Below are 10,146 nucleotides of genomic sequence, written 5' to 3' on the forward strand. Positions count from 1 at the left end.
TCAAAACCCTGCCTCATGTACGGGTGATTCCGTCCACATAGAATATGTAACATTCCATGTGTGGAGAGAGATTTTCTCGATTGGAGAAATAAGGTTATAAAGTAACCGTAGGAAAAAAGTCATCAGGCTGAAGAGAAATTTCAGCTCATCTTTGTTAAGACTGTTCAGCATTTGGCTGAATTTAGAGACAGTCTTTACAAGCAAAACCTAACTGAGCTTCAAGCTTCAGTTCCTCTTTGTCCTCAGTCACAGAACTGACACCAGTCTGCTTTGGATTACTTGTTCATTGTTTGCAGCTTTATTATAGTTTGTAGATTTTGTGAACTTGTTGTAGAAGCCCTGAAACAGAGGCCAGGTATAGTAACTTATTAGTAAACAATTCTAATGGTGTTATAACACATATTCCTTAAACCTGTTGCCATAGTAATTTTATAAACTGAATCCATACTGAGGGAATATAAAAAGCCTTTCAATCAATCATTGCCGTAACCACAGCATTCACGCCAGAACTAAATATTAGAATTATTCACACAGTATTTTCCACCAATCATGTGTCTTTACTGAGAAGTGAGACTTTCTGTGAAACTATAACCAAGGTCCTCATTACACACAGTTAACATGAACTTCATTCAACTTCATATAAAATAATAATACAAACTTGATACAACCAAGCAATAGTTTTACATTGTGTTAACAGTCCTGTGTGAATGTGTGTGTGAATGGGTGGATGATTGTGTATAGTGTAAAGCGCTTTGGGGTCCTTAGGACCAAGTAAAGCGCTATACAAATACAGACAATATGAGAACATGAGGGTGGGAATGGATGTTTGTATCTGTGTGTGCCTGTATGTCTGTGTCTATATGTCAGGTTGGGTATCAGACGCCACCTCTCTGGGGACATCTCAGGCCCTCCAAGGTTTGGAGGCCTATCTCCACCCACCACCACTTCCCCTGCCAGTGGCGGACTCCCTCAGACATCGGTGCGTTGGTGGTTCTTTGTGTCTGGGGATGGGCGTCCAGGTACACGCCGGCTCACTCCTTGGCGGCCGCTTATTGGGGCCTGGAGCCTGGGGCTCGCTCAGGCCACTTCGGAGGTGGGGTGCCCCCGGCCTCTCGGCCTGGGGCTCGGTCACTCAGGCACAGCTGGCTGCCGGCGGAGCTCACGGGCGCGTCACTGCAACCCCCCCTGGCTTCTGCTCCGCGGCTGCTGGGTGAACCCTCATCTGGGACTCTCCTCAGCTCTTTCTGGGACAGTGGCGTGGCTGCCCCTCTGTTAGTCTTCCTTGGTCTCTTGTGTTCTGGGGGCCTCTGGATGTCTGGAGTTTTGATCTCCTCCATACCTGCTTCATGCCCTGGAGGACGGGGCTGTGGCTCCCCCACACCCTCTAGCAGATCATTACATGAAGGAACCTTTTAAAAAAACAAGCGCGTCCATGCTCACAGGTGTACACACGGGTGATCACACCCACAAACTACACCCCTTTTGGCTCCTACCTCAAAGCACACTGTGTTCTGTTGATCTTATGTGCTGCACAATAATGTTTAATATTTAGTATTTACTGTCATATTCCCATATATCATTGTGATGTTGTTTATTCTATTACTCTTGTTCTCTTCTGCTTGTTTTCTTTTTTCTTTCTCAACAGGTGATCCAGGTGATCGATATATGCATTTTTTTTTCTTTTTTTTCCTGCCCATTCTGTTGGTTTTTGTCTTTTGCCCTTCTCCCCCGTCCCTCTTCTCAGCTGTTTCTCTTTCCCTCTTTCTTTCTCCCCTTCTTTCCTCCAGTCAAGTCTGTCCCATATTCAGCAAGTGAAAATAAAATAAACAATAAAAGGTGAATCAAATGGACCATTATGGCAAGGCTGGGATGGTCAATTTGGTAAAGTAAATCCGTTGGGCATCTTTCTTTGCCTTTAGACAATAATTCTGATGACAAAAGAGCCAAACGGGACAGGCAAAAAAAAAAACAAAAAAAACAAAACAAATACAGACCATTTACCATAAAGTTCTAATGGAATAATAATGATGGTCTTATTTAAATCTACATTGATTTTATTTATTGGTACAAGGAAAAAAAAAGCCAGATTTTCAACTGATTTATGACACCAGTAAATATATTCCTGATTTCAAGTGTTATCGAATGCAGCATCGTGTTTAAGGACAATAAAGTGCTGAAGTTAGTCCCCACAATAAATCCTGTCAGGGTGGGGACCAGTGTTGGGTAAGTTACTTTAAATTAGTAACTTAGTTACATTACTAGTTACTTCTATCAAAAGTAACTCAGTTACTTCAAGTTACTCGTTACTTTCAGAGTAACTAGTTACTAGGGAAAGTAACTTTGGTTTTACTCAGAATTCTCTTATTAATGTGTTGCTTCCATAACTTTGCCAGTCTTCTAGCTTGCTTATTGCCAGAAGTGCACTGTGCCACCTACCAATAGAAAGGAAAAAAATAATGTGTACATTTCCACAAGAGAAATCCCACGCCTGGACCGTCGTTGACCGCCGCATGATTCTAGCCTTGTTTGTTGTAAGACTCAGATAATTATTTTTTTAAAAGCTAGACATTTTAAATGAGAATAAGATAGAAAAGTATTTCTTTGTGCCCACCTCTCCCTTTTAATGCCCTACATGGACCCCTGGCAACACTTTGCTAGACCCGCCCCTGCACAGTTACCAGCTGTCAGCTACTTAGAAAAGGATCCTGGTGTTATTTGTCTCTCAGAAACAGTTCATAACTTCCCTTCAACTCATTCATGTCACCTAAAAGGTAAACCTGTTTCTCCATCACCTGTTCGGCTGTGATGATTCAGTAAGGACATCTCCTGGTTTCATATTCATGTTTCCCTCTCATCACATAACCAAACCATATCATGACCAGCAGGTTTACAGCTGTGGCTCCAACAAACATCAGCTGATACTAGAAATTAATATTAAATAAATTCTAACATCAGCTGATCAAGCTTAAACGTGCTGCTGTTGTTTAGCGCGACATCCGCTGGTTTCCTCTTTCTGGCGCAAAGTGGGCGATAAATAAACAAGAGAGAAAAGCCGATCAGCTGATCATTGATCAGTTTTGTGATTGAAGTAGAAACAGGAGAGGGAGGGGGAGAGGATGAGAGAAGAAGAGGCAGCTGTGCAGCGTAAACACAGAATAACTCCAGCTTTGTGTCTTTTTTGTTGCAGCTGAAGTACGGGACAAACTGTTCCTTTTCACCTCAATACGAAACGCATGATATTTTCTCTGAATACGAGACGGTTCCGTTGTTTACGGGACGGTTGGCAACTCTAATAATTAACCATATGAACAAAATAAAGTTCAACATCAGTAACATCATAGCACCACCCAGCTGTATAGAAACTCCGTCATGCTAGCTAGCACGCAGTACGAAAAAGTCAGCACAACGAAAATAAACTCCACCTAAACTTGGTTTATATCTGACTCAGATAGACTGCAGGTCATAACTTCTTACCTGAAGTTCAGTTCACACTTGGACCGGCGGCCGCTTCGGGTCTCTCCTCTTGCCTCCCTTTTCCTTCATCCACCTGCTGGCTTCCACCACTTGCTAATGTTATTGAATCTGTGGAAGCTCCGCGATAGCCACCACACGAAGTAACGAATAACGAGCCTACCTAAATCCCAGTAACGAGTAACGCGTTCCCGGTTTTGGCATAATAACTAGTTACCGTGCTCGTTACCACAATAATAACGTAGTTACTGTAACGCGTTACTTAATAACGCGTTAGTCCCAACACTGGTGGGGACACCTCCTCACTGAAATGTTCCATGTGAGCATGCAGTGTAGCTCAGTTTGCCACTGAGGTCCAAAATTGGCTTCAAGAACTAAGATAGCAATGACCAAAATTCTCATTTTTGGCAGACAATGTCAGTTGTCTGTAAAACAGCGCTATGTCTGCCATGCAGACAGAAATTAAAGTGAACATTTACATGTGCTCTTTTTATGGATTCCTTGTTAACTCTCTGCTATGTGTTGATAAAATGAAACAAGACATTTATAACAAGGGAAACTTCAGGCGGAAACCACAGGCTGCATTTCCTCTTTTCTTAGTGGCTCAGTCTATCATTAGATTAAAAAAAAATATCTGTGAGAGACAGAAAGTAAAGTAAGCAGGCATGCTACAAACTTTACCCGAGTCATTTCGACAGCCGTTAGCACATGATTCTACCTTATGGGGACCTGATATGTTTAATATGCTGCTGAGAATATAGCCCAGAAGAAGCGTATAGTATAGCTTTTATTTTGGAAAGAGCCATTTCTCTGTAATAAACTCTCTTTTCCAAAGATGAGTGATTCCTCAATCAGATAGATTTTTTATTATTTTGTTGTTTCAGCAACATTAAATTTAAAAACTGTACTTTTGAGTTAAAATATATATTTATAAATGTAATAAATGACAAATTAAAAAGGCGTGAACATTTTTTTGTATCGAAAAAATTCGAACCGTGACACCAAAGTATCGAACCGAACCGAACCGTGAATTTTGTGTATCGTTGCACCCCTAATATGTGTATATATATATATATATATATATATATATATATATATATATATATATATATATATATATATATATATATATGTGTGTGTATAGGGAGAGAGAGTTACTGCAACATAAACATAAATAAGTACAAAAGTAGATTGGATTATCAGTCTTCCATCAGAGCCAAGTCAACTAAATGATTTTACAGTTACAGAAATATCATTAAACACAGTTATAGTTTGATTATATATTTTATGTTCTTTTCCATGCTGAAGTTGTGAGTCTGCTTTGTGAACTTTTAAATTATTTTGCATTCAAATTTCACAAACTCATCCACCTAAAATAATATGAAAGTCCTGTTTTTTGTTTGGCTAAACTAGCAAAAGATTGAGTATAACTAAAGAAACTAAGTTCAAATTATTCCAACAAAACTCCAAAGTTGTTTTACTGTAAAAACAATATGATTTATTTCATTCTGAAAGTATTTGTGACATATTTGTAGAGTTGTACCTGAGCCTGACTCATGATTCACATAATTGTAGTCAGAGCTCCTGTCTCTGTCATCATTTATAATAATAATGGATTGGATTTATATAGCGCTTTTCAAGGCACCCAAAGCGCTTTACAATGCGCATTCACACACTGGTGGAGGCAAGCTACGGTTGTAGCCACAGCTGCCCTGGGGCAGACTGACAGAAGCGAGGCTGCCATATCACGCCATCGGCCCCTCTGGCCATCACCAGTAGGCGGTAGGTGAAGTGTCTTGCCCAAGGACACAACGACCAGAACAGAGAGCCCAGGGATCAAACCGGCGACCTTCCGGTTAGAGATACGCTTCCCAAACCCCTGAGCCACGGTCGCCCTGTTCAGATTAGGAGTGACAATAATATATTTATAAAGTTTGATATCCTTACATTGTCTGAAATCAGTCTTCTTATCAATACCTTTAAGCTCAAGAGTAGATGTGACATTTCTGTGTTCATCTGTTGGTCCACCTTAAATAATAACATGAGGTCTGATCAGTCAGTTTATAATCATTATATCCAGGGGCGATTTTTTGATTATTTTTAATTTAAAGAGTTGTTTTAAATGTGAGAGTTCATATACAGAATACTTAAAAATAAAATTCTGTTTCAGACTGATGCTCAGAGGATGGACATCATAGTTCTCCCTCTCTGGACACCTGATCATTTCCAGTTGTGTGTAAGTCTTGTTTTTTGACACATACAAACTGCTAGAATTTCGCTATGTGTCTGAGATGTTTTCAAGCTTTTATGACGCAGTTTCAAAAGTCTTTGATTGTGATCGCTTGCAATGACATTGTTTTCAGATTTGAAGTCATGGCTAACTGTCTTTTAGGTACTGAAGCCACCTAAAAGAGAAATCCTCTTTCTTGACCCATTATACACAAAGGCAGGATTTGGTGGCCAACACTTTTGAGGTCACATTTTTTAAGCATTTTTGGTTTGTTCTGGTAGTTTTCAGGAACCTGTTCAGTGTTCCAGGTTAAGTGCATCCCAGATCATGTTCTGCTGATCTTGAGTGTTCACACATACAGTACACTCACATGCTTTTTTTATAAACTATATCAGCATGATGCTTCAACATTTTATTCTATTTCTCATCTTCACATTCTGATCAAGTCAGTGATGCTGTCTTTAGATGAGTTTCAGACATAAATAGGGTCTTCAAATGTTCTAGTTTAACATAAAACACCATTAAATATTAGTTTATAAAATATGCCAACCTTAAATTAAAGCTGAAAATGCTTTATTTTGACCAACTGTGAGCATGTGATTGCACTTTTTCATTTTGTTATGCTGTTTTGTTGAGGTCGTGTTCCTAAGGCCTGTAGTTACAGTTGGTGCTATTAGCAATAAACATTTCACACCCATCATGATGATGTCTGTTAACTTGTGAATGTAACTGTCTTGAAAAAAAAAGGAATCTTGCAGTGAAGATCATTCCCAGGCAGTGGTCAGAAAAAAAGAGCTTTGACTTGAAGGTATGTGCTAGTTTAAGTGTATGGTGAATAATATGAATTACACTAGTCTTCTTTTAAGGGATTTTATTAACGAGCCTTTATTTTCAATGTAATACAGGGTTTTCTAAGCCAAGACTATGGAGTTGACTGTGGGATCTTCATGCTGATTGTAATTTTTCTCTTCTCGTCTTGAGATTCATACAGAAGCTAATTTAAGCTTCTAAAAAAATGACATTTTTATTTTTTCTTCCAAATAGTCTGCTCTGTACGTGGCACTGGATGCTTCATTTGACTATACTATAGTAAGTATTCTATTTACTTTCACAGCAATGGAGTCTTGAATCTTTTGAAAGTTGTTAAATATGTTTCATATTAATATTTTATAGTCAGACATGCCCTACTTGGTGGTTCTTGCTGTTGATGGAGAACTTTGATCTCAGGAGGTACTTATATTTTGACTTCTGTTCTATGTTGTGTCAAAGTTTACACACCTTAACAATATCAAAATTTTCTGTTAAGCTCTGGCAAGCTATTTGCACACGGGAGAGAGGAAGCCAAAGCTGTGCTTGAAGGACAACACGTGCCCATTTTCAGACTGAAAAAGCACAAGTTCCAGGAAGTCAGTCAGGTCTATTCACTTTAAACAGTAGTGTAATTACATGGTTAGTGACATTTGAATAACTGTTAAAAAACTGTTCTGCAACAGAGAAATAGCTGTCACGGACCTGGGTCGGGTCGACCCAGCATTTTGAGTTTCTTATTTTTTGGTTTATTTTTGCATTATGGATTAGTTCTTATTCTCTGGTAATACTGTTTTGATTATAATTATATTCTGATTCTTTAGTTATCTGATGATGATGTTGATGATGATGACGATGATGATTAATCCTGGTTTAGGTTTTGTTATCTTGCCCTCATGTTTGGTTTAGGTTGCCTGTGCTTAGTCTTCTCTGCCCGTATGTCCCTCTGTCTGTCCATGACGTCATTATGCCTGTTTACGAGTCTGTGTCTCTGTCTGGCGTGTGCTTCCTGTTTTATTTTGTAGGTCTGTGTCCTTTGTCAGTGCGTTCAGCTTTGTGCTCTCCCTGTCTCGTCAGTGTAATCAGCGTCAGCCGTGTCTCCCAGCTGTTTCCTCTTCGCTCCGTTCACCTCTTGTATTTAGTGTCTGTGTCTTCCCCTACTCGGTGTCGCATTGTTAACGTCTGTTCACCCTCTGTGTGCTCTGTTTGCCAGCCAGCCTACCTGCCTAGTTATTCCGTTCTTCCAGTTTAGTTAGTGTTTTTCTGTTCTGCTTCTTACCAGCAATAAAGCTGTGTGTTTTGAGTTACTTCCGCCTCAGTGAGTCCTGCATTTTGGGTCCTCTCTTCCTGCCTGCCTACACATCGACATGACAATAGCTATGTTTTTATCCCCATTTGCCTGACACAGGAGCCAGCAGTTGCTGAAGATCTGCGTCCTGCTGTGCAGTGGGTTGTCCAAAATAAGGCACTTTTCCGTGGACACGTAACAATGCCAAAATATCTGTCCTTAAATCAAGGGGACCAGCAGAGGGTCTTAAGAGACATGTCAGAGGAAGAAGACACTGGAGCAAGGGACTTGTTCCTCTTTGTTTTTCAGTTTGCAGAGGACATGGAGCTCTTTTTGAAAGCATGTGCTGATGAGCAGGGACTAAGGGTCAGTGCTATGTCTGACATGTAATGGACAAATGAAGGCACTGGCTGTGTTTGTTTGTTTGTTTGTTTAATATGTCGTTGTTGTTGTTTTTTGTTTTGTTTTTGCATAGTACAAAATTCCAATTAAACTTATTTCAAAATGTTTTTCAGTTGATTCTATGTCCATACGTATAATAAAGGATTACAGTGTAACAGCATTAAATGTAAATGTAACAGCATTTTTTTTATACTTGTAATTTCAAACTAAAAAGCTTATTGTTGATATTAACAGTAAAGAATTGTAATCAATAATATTTTTATACATTTTAAACATTAACACTCTGGGCTCTATCCTGGCCATTTGTGGCCACTTCACTTATTCTCTTTTTTTTTGACTACTGCACTGCAGTGGACCAAAGAATGACACGGGTTTGATCTTAAGGATCTAATAGTTGTGTGTGTTGTGCATGACATTGCCACACAAATATGTATTTGCAAGATCGAGTAGAATAAATTATGACACATCAAATATTACATAGGCTGCAGTGAATTTCTGTTGATACAGACTATTGAGCTTTGAGTTTCCCAAAATATATATTGTTAAAAAATTCAAAGCTGCAGCACATACAGCAACAAACACTGTTACTAAATGTGTCCTGGAGTTTATGCAGGTGCAGAAAGTGTTGCTGCTGTAAGTAAGCCTAACAGCTTCCAGATCACTTATTTTTCTGGAAAGATGGTAGGATAGGAAGGGCATCACTGTTCATTTCTACAATCTCCCAGATCTTGGAATACAATGCCTTTGTACCATGAAACCACTTCACAGTACTAGGAGTCCACTAAAACCTATAAAGAGAGTGATCCTGGAAGAAATGGGGCACACACTAGTGACCTTAACAATTGCAAGACAACCTTTTCCCCGATGCTCAGATTGGGAAAAAAAGGAAGTTTCATGAAAACATTAGGACTTTATCACCGTTGTATCTGAAAAGTTAATGGTAATATATAACCTAACTGGCTATAAAGAGTAAAAAATTTAGATACAATTTTGATTTTGATGAAAAGGACTGGTGCTATTTTAAAGAGTCACTTCAGTAAAAGTAGATAAATGTTTTAAGAAATATACATTTTATAGCATTTTGTGAACATACACAAAAAGTGGCCATTTTTGGCAACAAACAAGCTGAGAGAGAGTTTTATATTTTTTGCTCTCCTTGAACAAAAATAACAGTGCATAATAATCAATGTTGATGTTAATCAATTAGATGTCCCAGACTACTATTAATAATACAGCAGTCCCTTGTTTATCGCTGGTGTTACGTTCTAAAAATAACCCGCGGTAGGTGAAATCCATGAAGTAGCCAACTTTATTTTTTACAATTATTATAGATGTTAAGACTGTAAAACCCCTCACTACATGCTTTATACACTTTTCTCAGACAGGCATGAACATTTTCACACTTTTCTCTTTTGTTCAAACACTCTTAGAGTTCAAACCTTCGTAGAAACATAAGTCCAGTATTATGGAATGAAACCAAAAGGTGCATTTGAGGGTGCAAAACGTTTCGTCGGCATTGTTGTGTTTGTTTGAGAGAAAACTTACAAACATACAATACAGCACTTCAGAGTTACACTGCTGGCGATCGAAGATTTATGTAAATTCGACAAGTTAAATCAGAATCAGAATCAGAATCAGAATCAGAATCAGAATGGGTTTATTGCCAGATGTTGAGGTTTACAACATTAGGAATTTGCTGCGGTGCTTCAGTGCAAACAATAAGAATAAGAATTAAAGTGCTATGTAGAAAGAAAGATATGTGCATGAGATATATACATGAGAATAAGAATTAAGAGTGCTACGTAGAAGGATATATACATGAGTGCAGGTGGTGATCAGTGCCAGACATGAAATGATGCAGTGACACAGCGTAGGGTCATGTGTGAGTGGCGGGGACAGTCATGTGGTTATTGTTCATGTGTCCAACAGCAGAGGGGAAGAAACTGTT

This window comes from Maylandia zebra, linkage group LG3 (assembly GCF_041146795.1).
Source record: "Maylandia zebra isolate NMK-2024a linkage group LG3, Mzebra_GT3a, whole genome shotgun sequence".
NCBI classification, from domain to species: Eukaryota; Metazoa; Chordata; class Actinopteri; order Cichliformes; family Cichlidae; genus Maylandia; species Maylandia zebra.